The sequence below is a fragment of the Podarcis filfolensis genome (genome assembly GCF_964270895.1).
Source record: "Podarcis filfolensis genome assembly, chromosome: 14".
In the NCBI taxonomy this organism is placed as follows: domain Eukaryota; kingdom Metazoa; phylum Chordata; class Lepidosauria; order Squamata; family Lacertidae; genus Podarcis; species Podarcis filfolensis.
Genome location: NC_139616.1, coordinates 11,122,823 through 11,142,143, shown reverse-complemented (window position 1 = coordinate 11,142,143; position 19,321 = coordinate 11,122,823). Strand labels below are relative to the sequence as shown.

General features: G+C 47.8%; 1 protein-coding gene across 1 annotated transcript in view; it reads left to right on the top strand.

Annotated features, from left to right (window-relative positions):
* Positions 1 to 19,321, top strand: part of TNFAIP8L3 (TNF alpha induced protein 8 like 3) — a 63,920-nt gene that overhangs the window by 14,609 nt on the left and 29,990 nt on the right. The gene's annotated exons all lie outside the window — the stretch shown is intronic.

Here is a 19,321-nt window from a genome sequence, read left to right as displayed (position 1 = left end):
TTCGTGTTGCTTCACGACATGTTTGTGAGCTTCCAGGAGTCATCAGGTTGGCTACCGTGTGAATAGGATGCTGGACTAGATGGGCTGGATCCAGCGGGGCTTTTCTGACCCATTAATGCCCAGAGTGGACAAATTTTAAGGACCTCTGGTTTTGGGACGGCCTCCAAAAGGACTTTTCTTCTTTTCCTTCAACGAAAAGCCTTGCCACCGCTTCATGATGGCTAAGCCGCATTGCGTTCCTGGCACAGGATGCCCCTGGGAACAGGGCAGTATCATGACCCAGCATTGTTTTCAAGGGCATCCTTGAGGAAAATGTGACTATCCATATTGTGGCTCTTTAGCAGCTTCCCAGGCACAAGCTAGTGCTCTCTCTCTCTCTCTCTCTCTCTCTCATATTTCTTTTCAACAACAACAAATCGTCCTTTCCCCTAAGCACTCCATGGCAACCAAAACTCCAAAACAAATGGCAGGACAAACCTGGTTGAGCCCACCTGCCATTTGACTCTTCCTGCCCTAGAATTGACTCCCAGCGCTGAACGTTACTCCTGACCACGACATGCTTTTCTTATGTAAGCGCATGAAAGATGTGACACCCACCTTTCGCTTAATTTCCTCTTCTCTTCCCGTTCCTTCCCAGCCACCCACACTTTTACATCGTGTCTCTCAGACTAGAAGCCATTATCTGAAATTGCACACGGCCTTGAGTGCTTTGGCAGAAAGGCAGCATGGATTGCAGTTTGTTCATTTACAGAGGAGCCCAAAGCAGGGAGATAGATCCGTCAGTGCAAAATCCACAGCATCCAAGGAGCTACAAGTGCTGCAGAACTTGCACCCAAGTCCAGCAATTCTGCCGCACCGCACAATCCACACACACGGCTCCCAGCAGGCCCACCGGCCCCGCCCACCTCAGGGCAGCCAATCAGGGACCCAAGCACACAGCACATGCTCCAAGACGACAGCCAGAACAAACACGTGTGGTGCCAGCAACACCCAATCACACAGATATTGAAACCCCTCATCCCCATCATGCATCACTCTGTGGCCCGGAGCAAGGAGTGTGAGTTGGCCCACCCTTGGAAGCCGTGATGCCTCTGCAGGGTCATCCACCAAGGCGGCAGCATGTGAAACACAAGTGGCGTAGCGTGGGTTGCTGGAGCCCGGGGCAGACAACCCGCCGATGCCACCTAAACACCCCTGCACCTGAGCCAAGTGGGACCAAGCTGCACTGCCTGCCTGCCTGTGGGCAGGGGGGAGCCTGGCTGGCCGATGTGGCCCTTGGCAAGCAAATCTCCCTGACGCCCAGGGAGAAGAGCATGGGCCAGGCCACGCTGGGGTTGCCCCTCGCCTGTGTCCCTCTGTCTGCACCCTCTCACCGTTTGCCAGGGAAGGATGAGGATACTCATGGAAGCCGGCACCTGTGTGGGGGCACCTGGTTGTGCCCCATCAGAAGTTTGTGCCCTGAGCCACGGCCCCCTTGCTCCCCCCTCCACTATGCTACTACGAAACACCACTACCCCAGCAGCGAATGCAGAGGCGGCAGCTAAACAGTCTCCCAGCTAGATGCCTTGGCAGGTAGTTCCACCAACTGGAGCCAGTGTGGTGTAGTGGTTAAGAGCGGTGGACTCGTAATCTGGTGAACTGGGTTCGCTTCCCCGGTCCTCCACATGCAGCTGCTGGGTGACCTTGGGCTAATCACACTTCTCTGAAGTCTCTCAGCCCCACTCACCTCACAGGGTGTTTGTTGTGGGGGAGGAAGGGAAAGGAGAATGTTAGCCGCTTTGAGACTCCTTCGGGTAGTGATAAAGCAGGATATCAAATCCAAACTCTTCTTCTGATGGAGTGGCTTGAGACCTCGACCTCAAAAGCTCGTGGCTTGTGGAGTTTGCTTGCCTGAGCCTAAGGAAGCTGTTGCCCCATATCAAACCTCCGGAAAGGCACCCACCACGTAAAACTGCGTCACCACATACCCGACACTTTCGTGGGAGTGCCAGCTTCAAGGCGGCGTCTGTCTCCTGCCAGAAACACCTGAGCTCCTGCTTCTCCTAGCTCACCTGCGTCACCTGCAATATTCCTTGCCAGCAGCTATGCAGGGGGGTGGATGACTTTGTACGGGAGGCTGCATTCCAGTCACGCAAAAGACAGCTTTTTACACACACACCTCCTCATTCTTCTAGGCAAGCAAGAGGCGTTATTTCTCTCCCAGAACAGTTTGTGGAGCAGGATCAGTGAGGGGTTCTGACCTGGCGGGAATGGGCTGAGGAGAGTGCCAGGGAACAGACAGAGAATCCCGAACCCTCCAACATTTTCTCCGATGAAAATAGAGACATGCTCTTTAAGAATAATAATTCTATTATTTATACCCCACCCATCTGACTGGGTTGCCCCAGCCACTCTGGGCAGCTTCGAACAAAATATTAAAATACAATAATGCATCAAACATTAAAAGCTTCCCTAAACAGGGCTGCATTCAGTCTGGTAGTTGTTGTTCTCTTTGACATCTGGTGGGAGGGTGTTCCACAGGGCGGGTGCCACTATTGAGAAGGCCCTCTGCCTGGTTTCCTGTAGCTTTGCTTCTCGCAGTGAGGGAACTGCCAGAAGGCCCTTGGCGCTGGACCTCAGTGTCCGGGTAGAACGATGGGGGATAGTTACTTATCACCTTGGCTTGGGGGGTCACGTAACTCCATACCCTCCAACAGTTCTCCAATGCAGATAGAGACGTCCTAAGGAAAAGCGGGACATTCCGGGATCAAATCAGAAACTGGGACAGCTTCTGTAAATCTGGGACTGTTCCTGGAAGATAGGGACATTTGGAGAGTCTGCTATCCCATATAGCTACTTTTCCCAGGGGAAGGGTGCCCTTAAGCACCCTTTTAAATGCAAGCACTTACTGTGTAGCTTGGCTCTACCTAATGCAGATTTTGCACGTGGGGGTTCTTGATTGCCACCCAGGAAAATGACAGCAAAGTGTTTCAAGGGTGGAGAGCCAGGCCTGACCCCATCCAGCTCTGCTTTCGATTGGCATGTGTCTCTTGTTTTAAAATTGCCTCTTGCCTCTGCTAAAGCGTGGCTAAGAGATGCTTAGGCAACCGTTGCATATATCATGATACGCTTTGCGTATTTGCTAACCCGGCGACACCCACGCTGTCCCGGCAAAGTGTGAAGCGTGGTATCTGAAAAGAGCTTACGGTTTTTGTGTGTGCGCGCGCGCGCACAGGCACAAGAGAGGGAGGAGAAGCCTTATGTTACGGCGCTTCTCCTGCCCTTACGAAACCCGGTGCTCAAATTACAAAATTGCTGTGTAAGTCGGGGAGAGCTTGCATGTAATTAGCGTTTCAGCTGCATTGCATCTCGGAGCTGGAATGGCTTCATCCTGGCCCCGTGCCCTGCCACCCACCGCCGCCACCCCTTACCCACACACACACACACACGGGTTTGGGAGAACTTCAGCCAAAGTCCATGGGCATGAAGCCTGTGACAGCCTGACAGCTGGAAGCCTAGACAGAGTCTGCACACAGCAGCAGAGTTGTCTCAACCCATTATCTGCCTTGTCCCAGGATTCTGTCCATTGTCAGCCTCAGCCTTCCGAGCAATTTTTGTCTCTTTCCTTCTGGCACGAAAAACGGCGATGTTGATGATGACGGTGATTAAATTACATGATGGATCATCTCATCTTGATCAGAGGGCGGGGGGGGGCGAGGGGGAAGGGAAGAAAAACGTTGCCAGTAAACACAGTATCGGATTTATAGGTTATTTATTATCATAACTAAGGCTCTAAAGCCACGGCATAATTTATTTGTTTTGTCCAGTGCTTTTTATTATCTAATTTGCAATGCCTAAGAAATCATTTTTCTTTAAACCGTTTAACATGCTTTATGACCAGCATTCTCATCGTCCCTTTTTTTTTGCGGGGGGGGGTGTTGTAATTGAAACCAGTTTCGAATTATGTCTTTCTCTTACGCAGAACAGACACTTGCGGCTTTTCTTTACCGAATTTCCCTCCCCACGTGTAAGAATTTCCTTTCCTGGGATGGCGTGTCCCTCTAGAGAGCTATGTTTAAGTTATTGGGATAAATTTAAAAAGTGCTTAGTTAAATTCCACTCGACTTTGGCATCTTGTTTGCCAGCTGCAAAGGGGTTTTTTTTTGGGGGGGGTGACAATCCAGTTGGGGGCAGTGGCGTAGCGTGGGGGGTGCAGGGGGGGCCGGCCGCACCGGGTGCAACATCTGGGGGTTAGGGCAAACCCATGGGTTAGGGGGCGCAAATCCACGGATTAGGGGGCGCAAATTACTTGCCTTGCCCCGGGTGCTGACAACCCACGCTACGCCACTGGTTGGGGGAAGCTCAGTTGGTAGAGCATTCCACTCTTCAACGCAGGGCTGTGGATTCGAGTCCCACGTTTTGACCAAAGACTCCTTCATTGCAGGGGGTTGGACTAGATGACCAGAATCACTCTACAATTCTGTGATTATGTAAATCCAGCGATTCTAGTAGAGGGGTGGCGAACCCCTGTCCTTCCAACACCCATCCTAGCTAAAAACTGGCCGTGCTGGGTCTTAATGGGAGCTGGTGTTCAGGAACATCGGCAGAGCCAGTGGTTTACCACCCTCTTCTGTATGAATCGTAGAATCATAGAATTATAGAGCTGGAAGGGTGATAAGCCTTGGTGGGCTTGAACCACCAACCTTCTGGTTAGGAGCCAGACACATTGACCTGATACCTTCACTCGCCCTTTTACAGGTGCCACAAAATAGGTAAAGGTAAAGGGATGCCTGATCATTAGGTCCAGTCGTGGCCGACTCTGGGGTTGCGGCGCTCATCTCGCTTTATTGGCCGAGGGAGCCGGCGTACAGCTTCCGGGTCATGTGGCCAGCATGACTAAGCCGCTTCTGGCGAACCAGAGCAGCGCACGGAAACGCCGTTTACCTTCCTGCCGGAGCGGTACCTATTTATCTACTTGCACTTTGACGTGCTTTCGAACTGCTAGGTTGGCAGGAGCAGGGACTGAGCAACGGGAGCTCACCCCGTCGCGGGGATTCAAACTGCCGACCTTCTGATTGGCAAGTCCTAGGCTCTGTGGTTTAACCCACAGCGCCACCCACCCATCCTGTATTTTTTGTGTGTTATTATTCTCCCCAACTTATCTATTTTTTGATAAGCCTGGGTGGGCTTGAACCACCAACCTTCTGGTTAGCAGCCAGACGCACTGACCTGATCCCTTCTCTTGCCCTTTTACAGGTGCCACAGAATATCCATCCTGTATTTTTGTATATTATTCTCCCCAACTTATCTATTTTTTCCTACACCTTCCCCCTCCCAACACACATATATGCACATTACTTGGCTGGAGAACGGCCCTGTAAAATTCAGAGATGTGCAACTTGGAAAGGCTGAGTTCAAGTTTGTGTGTTCTTCTAGGAAAGTGCAAATTAGGTTGGTTTGCCTTCAAAAATACAATCTGAATTTGACCTCGTCCCCTCCCATCCCTGCATATCAGTGGTCCTAGCAATGTTTGCGATTGTTCTCCCAGACATTTCTGGAGAAATGTGTTGCTCAGTCCACAGTAGGCTGTTTTGAAGATCCTACCCTCCACAGAGTATTTTCCTCACCAGAGTTTCTTTTGTACAGATACCTTTCTCTTGTATGTGAGAAATATAGAGGGTGATGTGTGTATTTGTATGTTTGCATTTAATGTATCAGCCTCTGAAGATGGTTCGGAAACTTCAGCTGGTGCAGAATTCAGTGGCCAGGTTGCTCACCAGAGCAAGACGGTTTGAGCATATTATATCCATCCTGGTCCGACTGCACTGGCTACCAATTAGTTTCCGGGCCCAATTCAAAGTGCTGGTTTTGACCTATAAAGCCTTAAATGGCTCAGGACAGCAATACCCCAAGGACCGCCTCTTTCCATAGGAACCCTGAGATCATCTTCTGAGGCCTTTCTTCGTGTGACTCCTCCTTGAGAGGTCCAGAGGGTGGCAACACGAGAACGGGGCCTTCTCTGCAGTGGCTCCCTGTCTATGGAATGCTCTCCCCAGGGAAGTTCACCTGGCACCTTCATTACACACCTTTAGGCACCAGGCAAAAACGTTCCTTTTTAATGAAGCCTTTTGTTGATCCGATTGACATCCTATGCCCTTTTAAAATGTGTTTTTTTGTGTGAGGGAGGTGTGCTATTGGGCTGTTGTTTTTATTTTTATTAGGTATTTTGTGGTTTTACAACCTCAGATATGCAGATGACACAACCTTGATGGCAGAAAGTGAGGAGGAATTAAAGAACCTTTTATTGAGGGTGAAAGAGGAGAGTGCAAAATATGGTCTGAAGCTCAACATCAAAAAAACGAAGATCATGGCCACTGGTCCCATCACCTCCTGGCAAATAGAAGGGGAAGAAATGGAGGCAGTGAGAGATTTTACTTTCTTAGGCTCCATGATCACTGCAGATGGAGACAGCAGTCACGAAATTATGGACCGAGAACTCCCAGAAGTGCAAGCTGGATTTCAAAGGGGCAGAGGAACCAGAGACCAAATTGCAAACATGCGCTGGATTATGGAGAAAGCTAGAGAGTTCCAGAAAGACATCTACTTCTGCTTCATTGACTATGCAAAAGCCTATGACTGTATCGACCACAGTAAACTATGGCAAGTTCTTAAAGAAATGGGAGTGCCTGATCACCTCATCTGTCTCCTGAGAAATCTCTATGTGGGACAAGAAGCTACAGTTAGAACTGGATATGGAACAACTGATTGGTTCAAAATTGGGAAAGGAATACTACAAGGCTGTATATTGTCTCCCTGCTTATTTAACTTATATGCAGAATTCATCATGCGAAAGGCTGGGCTGGATGAATCCCAAGCTGGAATTAAGATTGCCAGAAGAAATATCAACAACCTCAGATATGCAGATGACACAACCTTGATGGCAGAAAGTGAGGAGGAATTAAAGAACCTTTTATTGAGGGTGAAAGAGGAGAGCGCAGAATATGGTCTGCAGCTCAACATCAAAAAAACTAAGATCATGGCCACTGGGCCCATCACCTCCTGGCAAATAGAAGGGGAAGAAATGGAGGCAGTGAGAGATTTTACTTTCTTGGGCTCCATGATCACTGCAGAGGGTGACAGCAGTCATGAAATTAAAAGACGCCTGCTTCTTGGGAGAAAAGCAATGACAAACCTAGACAGCATCTTAAAAAGCAGAGACATCACCTTGCCAACAAAGGTCCGTATAGTAAAAGCTATGGTTTTCCCAGTAGTGATGTATGGAAGTGAGAGCTGGACCATAAAGAAGGCTGATCGCCAAAGAGTTGATGCTTTTGAATTATGGTGCTGGAGGAGACTCTTGAGAGTCCCATGGACTGCAAGAAGATCAAACCTATCCATTCTGAAGGAAATCAGCCCTGAGTGCTCGCTGGAAGGACAGATCGTGAAGCTGAGGCTCCAATACTTTGGCCACCTCATGAGAAGAGAAGACTCCCTGGAAAAGACCCTGATGTTGGGAAAGATGGAGGGCACAAGGAGAAGGGGATGACAGAGGATGAGATGGTTGGATGGTGTTCTTGAAGCTACCAGCATGAGTTTGACCAAACTGTGGGAGGCAGTGGAGGACAGAAGTGCCTGGCGTGCTCTGGTCCATGGGGTCACGAAGAGTCGGACACGACTAAATGACTAAACAACAACAACAATATCTTGATTTTATTCTGTGAACCACCCTGAGAACCCTGTGTATAGTGCGGTATATAAATTCAATTAATAATAATAATAATAATAATATTTTTCATTACTAGGGCATTTAATCAGGACTGCAGCCTACAGAGGAGGGGGGGATTAATGCTCTCCCTCTAAACCCCGTCACACAAACTGTGTTGCCATTGGAAATCTCTCTGAAGTCAGTTGTTAGTCCTGGGAGGGAAGCGAAGAGTCTAGACCAGGGGTCAGCAAATTTTTTCAGCAGGGGGCTGGTACACTGTCCCTCAGACCTTGTTGGGGGCCGGACTATATTTTGAAGGGGAAAAAATGAATGAATTCCTATGCCTCACAAATAACCTAGAGATGCATTTAAAATAAAAGCACACATTCTACTCATGTAAAAACACGCTGATTCCTGGACCGTCCGCGGGCCGGATTTAGAAGGCTATTGGGCCGGATCCTGCCCCCAGGCCTTAGTTTGCCTACCCATGGTCTAGACTCTAGACCAAGTCAAAGGCTCATCAGCCAGCATCTATTCTCACAGGGTGCAACCCAGCCTATGGGAAGCCTGCAAGCAGGAAACCAGTGCAACAGTATTCCCCCCACATGGGATACTTGCCTTTTCTCTCAACAAACAAAAAAGCCTCAAATTTGTAACCTTTCTTCAAAAGGGAGCCACTCCAAGCTTTATGGGAGGTTTACGGTTGTTTATTCATGTTTCATGGTGGCAATTTAACAAAGGGGGGGTGCCTCCGCATGTTTGCATTTTGATCACTCTCTTATTTATTTTTCTACACTTATTTTGTGTTAACATTCAGCCACATGAGTCAGCAAAGCAGTTAGGAGGGAGGGGAAGCCTGGCTGAAAGGAATTGACTTAGCGCCGCACAACAATTCAAAAGTGTTTTGTAAAATATGTGGGCAGCATATTGAGGAAAAAATTTCATAAGCCACCGCAGGCTGTTCTACAGCAAATAGATTCTGCCGAGCAGTTGAATAACCGCAGAAGACCCTTTTGCTCTCGGAGGTTCGTAATCCTCACAATCCATTTTAAAGAAACAAATGCATTCCTGGGGGTAGTTTGCCTCTCTGTGCTGTGTTACCATTAAGGACTCCTCCAGCTGACATGAGCATTCATCCAGATTTGCTTGTACAACGCTTGCAGGGCAATTGGACCACATCCGGTCTTTCCTGAACATTCATTCCGATCTGTTTAGAGGCAAATTATATGACAAGGAGCATCCATCCTGATTTGCCCTCAGGTCATACCATCAATCATTCATTCAGCTCAATGCTTTTCAGTGGATTTCCCCATCACTTTCCTAACTGCAAATGTCCCATTTTGTTCTATAAAAGTGGATTTGTTGTACAAAGGTGACAGACTGCTTTCATCTGCTATTTTACATTTGTATTTTATTGTGGAAATTCTAGGTTCCTCCTCCTTCTAACTTTTGATCTTTTCTTTTTGCCTGTCCATTCATTCTCTTTTCTTCTACTGTGATCCTAGTTTAAGATTTCTTTCCCACCTTGTCCCACATTTTCTCCATATGTCCACATATCACTTAAAAGGTAAAGGGACCCCTGACCATTAGGTCCAGTCACGGACGACTCTGGGGTTGCGGCACTCATCTCACTTTGTTGGCCAAGGGAGCTGGCGTACAGCTTCCAGGTCATGTGGCCAGCATGACTAAGCCGCTTCTGGCGAACTAGAGCAGCGCACGGAAACGCCGTTTACCTTCCCGCCGGAGCGGTACCTATTGATCTACTTGCACTTTGACATGCTTTCGAACTGCTAGGTGGGCAGGAGCAGGGACCGAACAACGGGAGCTCACCCCATCACAGGGATTCGAACCGCCGACCTTCTGATTGGCAAGTCCTAGGCTCTGTGGTTTAACCCACAGTGCCACCCGCGTCCCCCACATATCTCTTAAAGCTCTGCAATTCCTGAAGACTACAGGTGCAGGGAACCTCAGACCCAGGGCCCAAAGGTGGCCCCCAAGGCACTGTCTGGCCCTGGAATTCTCCCCAGCCACTGCCTTCACTGACCCTTCATTGTCCCCCAAGTGCTTTTGGCTGGCTGAAATGTGTATTTGAACTCTGAGAATGCTTCTTTCCTTGTGGCCCTCAGGCTGAAACATATTCCCTATCCCTGTTTTACCATGTAAGATTCATATTCCTAGATTTCCCCATCTTTTCCCCTTCTAGTTAGGACTCAGTTTCCTTAATCTGTTTATGGGGGCCCAAAATGTGTTGTTTTTTGTGTGCGTTTCCTTTCAGAGAACTAGTTTTGCTCACTCACTTAAAGGGGATTGAAACAAAACTGTAAATTAAATAGTTAAATAAGTACTTGGTACGTATAAGCTAATATACTGTAGGAGCATAAAATTAATCATCACACCACCATCTGCAAGTAAGGAAATTCATCAGCCATCTGACAGTGAAAATTCATTAGCACATTAGAGAATAAAGATTCATTAGCAAGAGCAATGGAGAGAAGGGAAAGAAGGAGGAAAGGGGGGACGACAAAAAAAATGTTTATTTTATTATTTACATGGTTCTCTCCCCCTCCCCCCCCCCCCCCGCGGATGACGCGGGTGGCGCTGTGGGTTAAACCACAGAGCCTAGGACTTGCCGATCAGAAGGTCGGCGGTTCGAATCCCCGCGATAGGGTGAGCTTCAGTTGCTCGGTCCCTGCTCCTGCCAACCTAGCAGTTCGAAAGCACATCAGAGTGCAAGTAGATAAATAGGTACCGCTCCGGCGGGAAGGTAAACGCCGTTTTTGTGCGCTGCTCTGGTTTGCCAGAAGCAGCTTAGTCATGCTGGCCACATGACCCAGAAGCTGTACGCCGGCTCCCTCGGCCAATAAAGCGAGATGAGCGCCGCAACCCCAGAGTCGGCCACGACTGGACCTAATGGTCAGGGGTCCCTTTACCTTTACCTCGCCCCCTCCTCATTTTGATTCCCGCAACTAGCCCGTGAGGTAGGCTGTGCTTAGAGGCAATGACTGGTGTGCTTTGTGGCTGAGTGGGGATTTGAACCCTGATCCCAGTCCAAAACCCTCAACACTATACCCACTATACACTGGGAACCCTGATCCCAGTCCAAAACCCTCAACACCAGCTGTTATTGTTATATTAGTCCAAATAGTCGTATTGTTAGGAAATATCCAGTTAATTCTGTTACCACCTATAATACTGCAAATTTCAGGTCTCTCCTTTAACCAGTATGAACCCTTATAATCTTGTTCGTTTTGGTGGCGCCTGTAACAAAAAAAGAAAGAACAGAAGATTATCTTCTTGAAGAGAAAGTTATAAATAGATGTCAGCGACACAATTCTTCTATTCCTTCTCCCTGTTAGTACTCAGTAGGGCAAGAGGTGATCATCCACAGATCAGATTTTGCCCAGTCACTGATCACAGGCGGTACCCAATTAAGTTGTTCTCGAAGTAGACGCACTGAAGTTAATGGGGCTAAGTGAGTCGTGCCCATGCATTTCATTGGGTCTACTCTGAGCAAAAGTTGTTTATTCATTTAACAGATGTGTAAGCTGCTGCACAGTTTGGGGCAACGGCGATGTGGGTTAAACCACAGAGCCTAGGACTTGCTGATCAGAAGGTCGGCGGTTTGAATCCCCACGACGGGGTGAGCTCCCGTTGCTCGGTCCCTGCTCCTGCCAACCTAGCAGTTCAAAAGCACGAAGTGCAAGTAGATAAATAGGTACCACTCCAGCGGGAAGGTAAGCGGCGTTTCCGCGCGCTGCTCTGGTTCGCCGGAAGTGGCTTATTCATGCTGGCCACATGACCTGGAAGCTGTACGCCGGCTCCCTCGGCCAATAAAGCGATATGAGCGCAGCAACCCCAGTCGGCCACGACTGGACCTAATGGACCTTTATGAGATAAAAAAAAAATAGAAGGCAATCTCTTTAAAAAGAGCAGAACCATTTCTAAAGATGTACTGCTAATATCTCATAAATGGAGGGGTCACACTGCGGGGGGGGGGTGTGCCAATGTGGTACCCCCCCAGGGGTCAGTGCACTAGCCACAACCCCCTGGCACTGTAGGCATTTGATACTAGAGAAACCCCTTTGAGAAGGACATTGCAGGATTAAAAGCTACCTTAATCACTGTTGACATCTTTTCACGAACTGTGCTGAAGACAATTTAGATGAGTTCTGACACCGTGAATTGTGCCGCGTTGGATGGGGAGCGGCGAAAGGAACAAGAAGGAATTCCTGTTTCCCCTTTGAACAATGCAGCTAAAGAGGAATGAGTAATGTTTTTCCAGCCCTCTCATTTGCTTCTGATTCAGGCTGTTTAGCTCTTTGGCACTAACTGCAACTCTGGCATAAAAATAGAAGCCATAATTCAAAACTTCAACAATTCCCCCCCTTTTTTAAAAAAAAGAAGAAGAAGTGCTCATTTGTCTATTGTAAAGAGATATATTTTTTCATTCCGCAGTAAGCGTCCCAGAAACAGATATTAAACAATTTGCTCGTGATTGTTTAATAACACGCAGCATTTATAGATCCTCTTTTCTTCTTTTACTCTTTGAAGCGCTTTATGTACATCGTTGCAATTGTCCTTTCCAATTCCCAGTAGTGATGTACGGAAGTAAGAGCTGGACCATAAAGAAGGCTGATTGCCGAAGAATTGATGCTTTTGAGTTATGGTGCTGGAGGAGACTCTTGACGGTCCCATGGACTGCAAGAAGATCAAACCTCTCCATTCTGAAGGAAATCAGCCCTGCGTGCTCACTGGAAGGACAGATCGTGAAGCTGAGGCTCCAATACTTTGGCCACCTCATGAGAAGAGAAGACTTACTGGAAAAGACCCTGATGTTGGGAAAGATGGAGGGCACAAGGAGAAGGGGACGACAGAGGACGAGATGGTTGGACAGTGTTCTCGAAGCTACAAACATGAGTCTGACCAAACTGCGGGAGGCAGTGGATGACAGGAGTGCCTGGCATGCTCTAGTCCATGGGGTCATGAAGAGTCGGACACAACTAAACGACTAAACAACAACAACAATTCCCTGGAAATTGGTTCCCTGGGGATATGGACTGGGTGCTTAACAGCTCAGGGAATTGTAGCTCCAAGAGGGAAATAGGGGTCTCCTAACGACTCTCAGCTCCCTGAGCAAATTATAGCTCCCAGAATGCTTTGCGGGGAGCCATCATTGTTTAAAGTGTTGTGTTAATGTTTTAGATATAGGTGCAGATGTGGCCTTGATAGCGCTTGGCAGCTGCAGTTTTTATATGTGTTAGCAATATGGGGGGTGGTTGCTGCCCTCTTCCTTGGCAGCCCCTCTTTATTCCAACACATACATGTGCAGAATTGAATCTGTGGTGGTACTGTTATTGCAGAAGCCATGGGGAATGTTCACTGCCTTTTGAATTAACTTATGCACTATTACCTTCTAAAGAAGGTAAAGGCGGTAAGACTGTTGAGCGCAAAGTCAAGAGTAGTGGTTCTCAGGGAGTGGCCTGCCACACTGGTGTGGCAGGAGAGGATGGCAAGTGTGGCAGGAAGATTCAAGGACAATCAAAAAAACATTTAAACCAGGGTTAGGCAACCTAAGGCCCGGGGGCCGGATGCAGTCCAATCGCCTTCTCAATCCAGCCCGCGGATGGTCCAGAAATCAGCGTGTCTTTACATGAGTAGAATGTGTCCTTTTATCTCTGGGTTATTTGTGGGGCATATGTGTTAAGTTAAAAAAAAAAAAAGTAGAGACATCACCTTGCCAACAAAGGTCCGTATAGTTCAAGCTATGATTTTCCCAGTAGTGATGTATGGAAGTGAGAGCTGGACCATAAAGAAGGCTGATCGCCGAAGAATTGATGCTTTTGAATTATGGTGCTGGAGGAGACTCTTGAGAGTCCCATGGACTGCATCCATTCTTAAGGAAATCAGCCCTGAGTGCTCACTGGAAGGACAGATCGTGAAGCTGAGGCTCCAATACTTTGGCCACCTCATGAGAAGAGAAGACTCCCTGGAAAAGACCCTGATGAGAAAGATTGAGGGCACAAGGAGAAGGGGAAAACAGAGATGGCTGGATAGTGTTTTCGAAGCTACTAGCATGAGATTGACCAAACTGCGGGAGGCAGTGGAAGACAGGAGTGCCTGGCGTGCGCTGGTCCATGGGGTCACGAAGAGTCGGACACGATAAATGACCAAACAACAACAGCAACAACATGTGTTAAGTTGTGGGTGGACATATCAGACGACACAGCAATTCTTCAAACAGCTCTTGTTTATTCACAGGCCCAGAACAGAACTGGGCTGAAGAGTTCAGCCAACCTGCTTATAGAGAGCTCAACAACTACAAAGTAACAGTAACAACCTTCTGTAACTATCCAATCACTGAACGTCACTTTCAATTCCTTATTTGCATATGTGGACCTGAGTGAAAACTACCTACAGTATCCCCCTGCTGGCCCAGGGTGAGAACCTCAGTACATAACAATAGGAATTTGTTCATTATTATTTTTTCAAAATATAGTCCGGCCCACCACATGGTCTGAGGGACGGTGGACTGGCCCACGGCTTGAAAAGGTTGCTGACCCCTGATTTAAACATTTCAGTATAATATAGTACAGTACGGTATAGTATAGGGCTGTGTGATATATTGATGCATCGTCCAAAATTGGTTTGAAGTCCGTAATGTGATATCAGTTTCATAATTTTTTGACCTGGCAATATATCACCAATCATGATGTGTGTGTTTGTGTGCTATGCAAAAATCGCAATGTGAGGGGGAAACAGTGAAGCCAGCCCATGCTTCTACAGAACTCCATCCTTCTTTCAGACATCGTGATATATCAGTTTGTCGTGATGTTTAGCTGGTGATATATCGTGATGCTGAAAGCCAAATATTGCCCAGCCCTAGTATTGTATTGTATAATATGTGGTGCTGTGGTCTAAACCACTGAGCCTCTTGGGCTTGCCGATCAGAAGGTCGGCGGTTCAAATCTGTGCTATGGGGTAAGCTCCTGTTGCTTTTCCCAGCTCCTGCCAACCTAGCAGTTCGAAAGCACACCAGTGCAAGTAGATAAATAGGTACCGCTGCGGCAGGAAGTTTCCGTGTGCTCTGGTTTCCGTCATGGTGTTCCGTTGTGCCAGAAGCGGTTCAGTCCTGTTGGCCACATGACCCGGAAAGCTGTCTGTGGACAAACACCGGCTCCCTCGGCCTGAAAGCGAGATGTGTGCCGCAACCCCATAGTCATCTTTAACTGGACTTAACCATCAAGGGGTCCTTTACCTGTATCATATATATATATATATATATATATATATATATATATATGCAGAATATGGATAGATATCTTTTCAAAATGAAAGCAAGACCATGGCTTCTTTACGTTGATGAGGAAATGAGAGTTCATTTGTCTCAAATTAGACCGAATATAACTTTTCGTTGAGTTTGTACACATACTTAAGGTACATCTATAAGAGGCTCATTTATAATTATTATAAAGTAGGCAACCTCTGCCCTCCAGATGTTTTGGGACTACAATTCCCATCATCCCTGACCACTGGTCCTGTTAGCTAGGGATCATGGGAGTTGCAGTCCCAAAACATTTGGAGGGCTGAGGTTGCCTATGCCTGTCTTAGAGATTCCCTAACTGCACAATTGTTAACTTATTCATCTGACTTAATTAGTCAACTAAACCTTGCAGGCTTAATATTAACTATTTGTGGATTTCACCCCAAAGTCAGCTTCAGCAGATGGATTCAGGACTTTTGCAAAGGAAGGGAGGTTTAAATCCCCCCTCAACCCCAACCCAAGCCTGTTCTGATCCCATTAATTATCACCCCCTTCCACCTTTGAGCTGATAGAATTTGCATTTTAAAAGTACAGCTCTCTGCGCATTTGATGCAGATACACATTCAAAGTCAGGTGCACTTTCGTCCTGACGTCAGAGACGGTTGTGCGGGAAGAGCTTTTGATGGAGCGCACCCAGTCAACACATTTCTTCCCTGCGTAGGTGGACTGAAATAATTTAGATCGAAAGTGGGAAGGAGGAATGATGGCAGCAAAGAAAAAGGCCACAGATCAGGCGTGTGGTGCAGTGGGGAGAGGCGATGTATGAAAAAAGCGTTTCATCTTCTTCCTTTATTCTGAGCTATTAAGCCTTAGATTGAGTCAGATCTCTGGTCCATCTAGTTTGGTGCTGTCTCCACCAACTTGGCGGAGGTGACTGTAAATTCTGGGTTCTCTCTGTTTCTCATTTTTCCAGTTTCCAGTTCAGTTTTCCATGTTTCCACAGCAGTGTGCATTCAAAAAGAAAAAGAAAAAAAACAGTCTTCATGAAAATTCACCAGCATTTTAGTATGAATTTCTTCTACTGTGTACATGTTTGAATGCATTTGGGCCTTTCTCATGTGAACATTTCAGAAGACCAATTTGCAGTGCTATGCATTCCGCCAGGCGTCGATCCATTGACACCTTCCGAAGCAGATACCCATTTTTGCAAAGCAATTGCCTCTCATTTAATTTTTGCTTTTTGCTTGTTGTTGCATACATTGGTCTGCACACTTTACCCCACAATGTGCCTCTTCGTACACATTACTTGACTAGAGAAGTGCATTGCTAAATTCGAGGAACCACAGATTTTGCAGGATGCCTGTGTTTCTGTTATCACTCTGTTTCTGAAACTGTGGTTTTGGTAAGGTAAAGGAACCCCTGACCGTTAGGTCCAGTCGTGGACGACTCTGGGGTTGCAGCGCTCATCTCACTTTACTGGCCGAGGGAGCCGGCGTACAGCTTCCGGGTCATGTGGCCGGCATGACTAAGCCGCTTTTGGCAAACCAGAGCAGCGCACGGAAACACCATTTACCTTCCCGCCTGAGTGGTACCTATTTATCTACTTGCACTTGACGTGCTTTTGAACTGCTAGGTGGCCAGGAGCAGGGACCAAGCAACAGGAGCTCACCCCGTCACGGGGATTCGAACCTCCGACCTTCTGATCTGCAAGCCCTAGGCTTTGGTAGGTCTGGCTTTAAATGCAGTGAATCTGCTTTCTCTCCTCCCCTGTGGTCAAAGTGTCCCTCCAGGATTTCTAACAGGGGACAGCACGGGTTGAACCTGTGATGTTCTGCATGCCAAGCAGTTGCCCTGTCACTGAGGTGGGGCCATTTCATGTATTACTGTTCCCACAACGTTTACCTGGGGAAAGTGAACTGGTGTATTTCTAGTCAGAGAATAAAATACAGCCAGATTGATTCGCCCGAGGGAATCTCTGTAGTTTGATTTGTGCGCATGAGAGTGTGGGCAGAGAAGCATCGAGAGCAAAAAGATGGGGTGTTTGGTTTGATTGCCAAGTGTGTGGGGGAAGCCTGATACTCTGTTAGCCAGGGGGGTGGAATTGAATCTACTTCAAATGCTTCACATTTTATGACAGACATTATTAGCGTTCGTCAATATCTTTCCAGAAGGTCATTTGAAAGAGCCATTAAAGTAAGTTCGAGTGGGTCTGTTCATATTTTCCTGCTTTCCTGCTTTTTTTGTTTTTTAACGCAGCCTGTTCTGTAGGGAAAGGAACAATTGGCAGTTGCATGGCGTTTCTGCAAACTTGTCGTTTTGAAAAAGCCTCTTCTGCAAATGATGGTAGCTATTGTTATTATAATTATCTATTAAAGTTGTATATTGCTTTTCATCCAAAGCTCTTGGGGTGGTTCGCAGCATAAAATACAGAATAAAACCACAAAGTACATAATACAAACAAGAACCAACCAATAACCGCCCCCCCCCCACTCCCACAAACACATTTAAAAAGACTACTTTCTTTTCTTTCTTTTCGGAAAAAAGAAGAGAACGGAGCCAAAAGGCCAAACAGGTTCAGAGAGCAGCAGTCCCACTGTTCATTACATGAAACCAGAACTCATCACATCTGGTGACTTTTTCAGATGAGGCTATTGAATGCGCAGAACTGCACAAGGCAGGAAGGGAATCATGGATGGTAGCCAACTCACATGTCCCGACAGTCTAAGAATTTCCATGGGACGTCCCTCCCAACTTTCCTGCCTGTATGTGCCTCTACTTCTCACCAATTCTGCTCCAGGGTTTTTTTTTCGGGGTCCCCTTAGAATATCTTGCAGGGGTTGGCTAGGAGAGAGGGAGAAGGCCCATTGCACAAGCTGGAAATGGGGTGTTACACTTGGGGCTACTTTGCACATAACCCTGTGCCTTTCTGCCTTGTCCATTAGCTGCAGCTGGCATGGTCAGAAGGTCTCAGGTTCAATCTTCACAATCTCCAAGTGTCAGGATGCTGTCAGTGGCTCCTGGCTGGTTGCCCAGGAAAGTATAAAGAAAAGGAAGAGTTTCCTACCGTCCTTTTTCATTTCAATCTTTACAGAGAAAGGCTATAGAATGCAGCCTGTTGGATAATGGTGGTGTCCCGTGTGAATCTCCACACACACCCCGTCTCTCCCACTTCCTCATTCTTCTTCATCATCGTCTCTTCGGGTGCTGCTACGTGTCCTCTGTCTTTGAGCTCTTTGCTCTCCTACTTTCAAGGCTCGCCGGTTTCTGGGAGATGGAGGGTCTGGAATGCTTTCTAGTGACAACGTGTCAACCAGCTACTGCTTTGGTTCTCCCATTATTTCCCAACTTTTCCCCTCATCTGCCTCTGAGCTGCAACCCCCCACAAGCCCCTGTTGTAAATCTATGCTGTCTTCCTCTTCCTCCTGCCTGGAAGGGTCAGGGTGGGGAGGAGGTCTCCACCACTCCTCCTTCTCCTCTGCCCAGTCCCAGATACCAAGTAGGCTTGGGAATATCACCTGTTCTCACGGACTGGTTGGACTCCGAGGAATGGTGGGAGGAAACAGCTAGAGAACCCCCAGGGAAGAAGGCTAAGAGCCCTGCGAGTGGTGGTGGGACAAAAGGTAAAAGGTAAAGGACCCCTGGATGGTTAACTCCACTCAAAGGTGAGTATGGGGTGTGGCACTTATCTCGCTTTCAGGCCAAGAGAGCCGGCATTTGTCCACAGACAGCTTTTCGGGTCATGTGGCCAGCAGGACTAAACTGCTTCTGGCGCAATGGGACACCGTGACAGAAACCAGAGCGCACAGAAACGCCGTTTACCTTCCCACCTCAGCAGTACCTATTTATCTACTTGCACTGGTGGGCTTTCGAACTGCTAGGTTGGCCGGAGCTGGGACAGAGCAACGGGAGCTCACCCCGTCGCAGGGATTCGAACCGCTAACCTTCTGACTGGCAAGCCCAGGAGAATTGCACGGGGGAAGTCAAGCTACAGTTGTGCCTTCCCCCTGTGCTGCATTCTTCTCCAGAGCCTTAAGGACAACAACTTTCCACTTTCTCATGGCCTGTAGGAAGCTGTCTCATATCAGGTTGGCTCACTGGTCCATCTGGCTTAGTATCATTTATGCTGGTTGCAGGAAACCCTTGCGGCCGCCACCAAGCTAAACTACAACTCCCACCATCCCCAGCCATTGGCCATGCTGACTGGGGCTATTGGGAGTTGTAGTTCAGCCATATCTGGAGAGCCAAAGGTCCTCCACCCCTGTTCTATGCTGATTGGTATTGACACTATAGCAGTGGCGTAGCGTGGGGGGTGCAGGGGGGGCCGGCCGCACCGGGCGCAACATCTGGGGTTTGGGCAAATCCACGGGTTAGGGGGC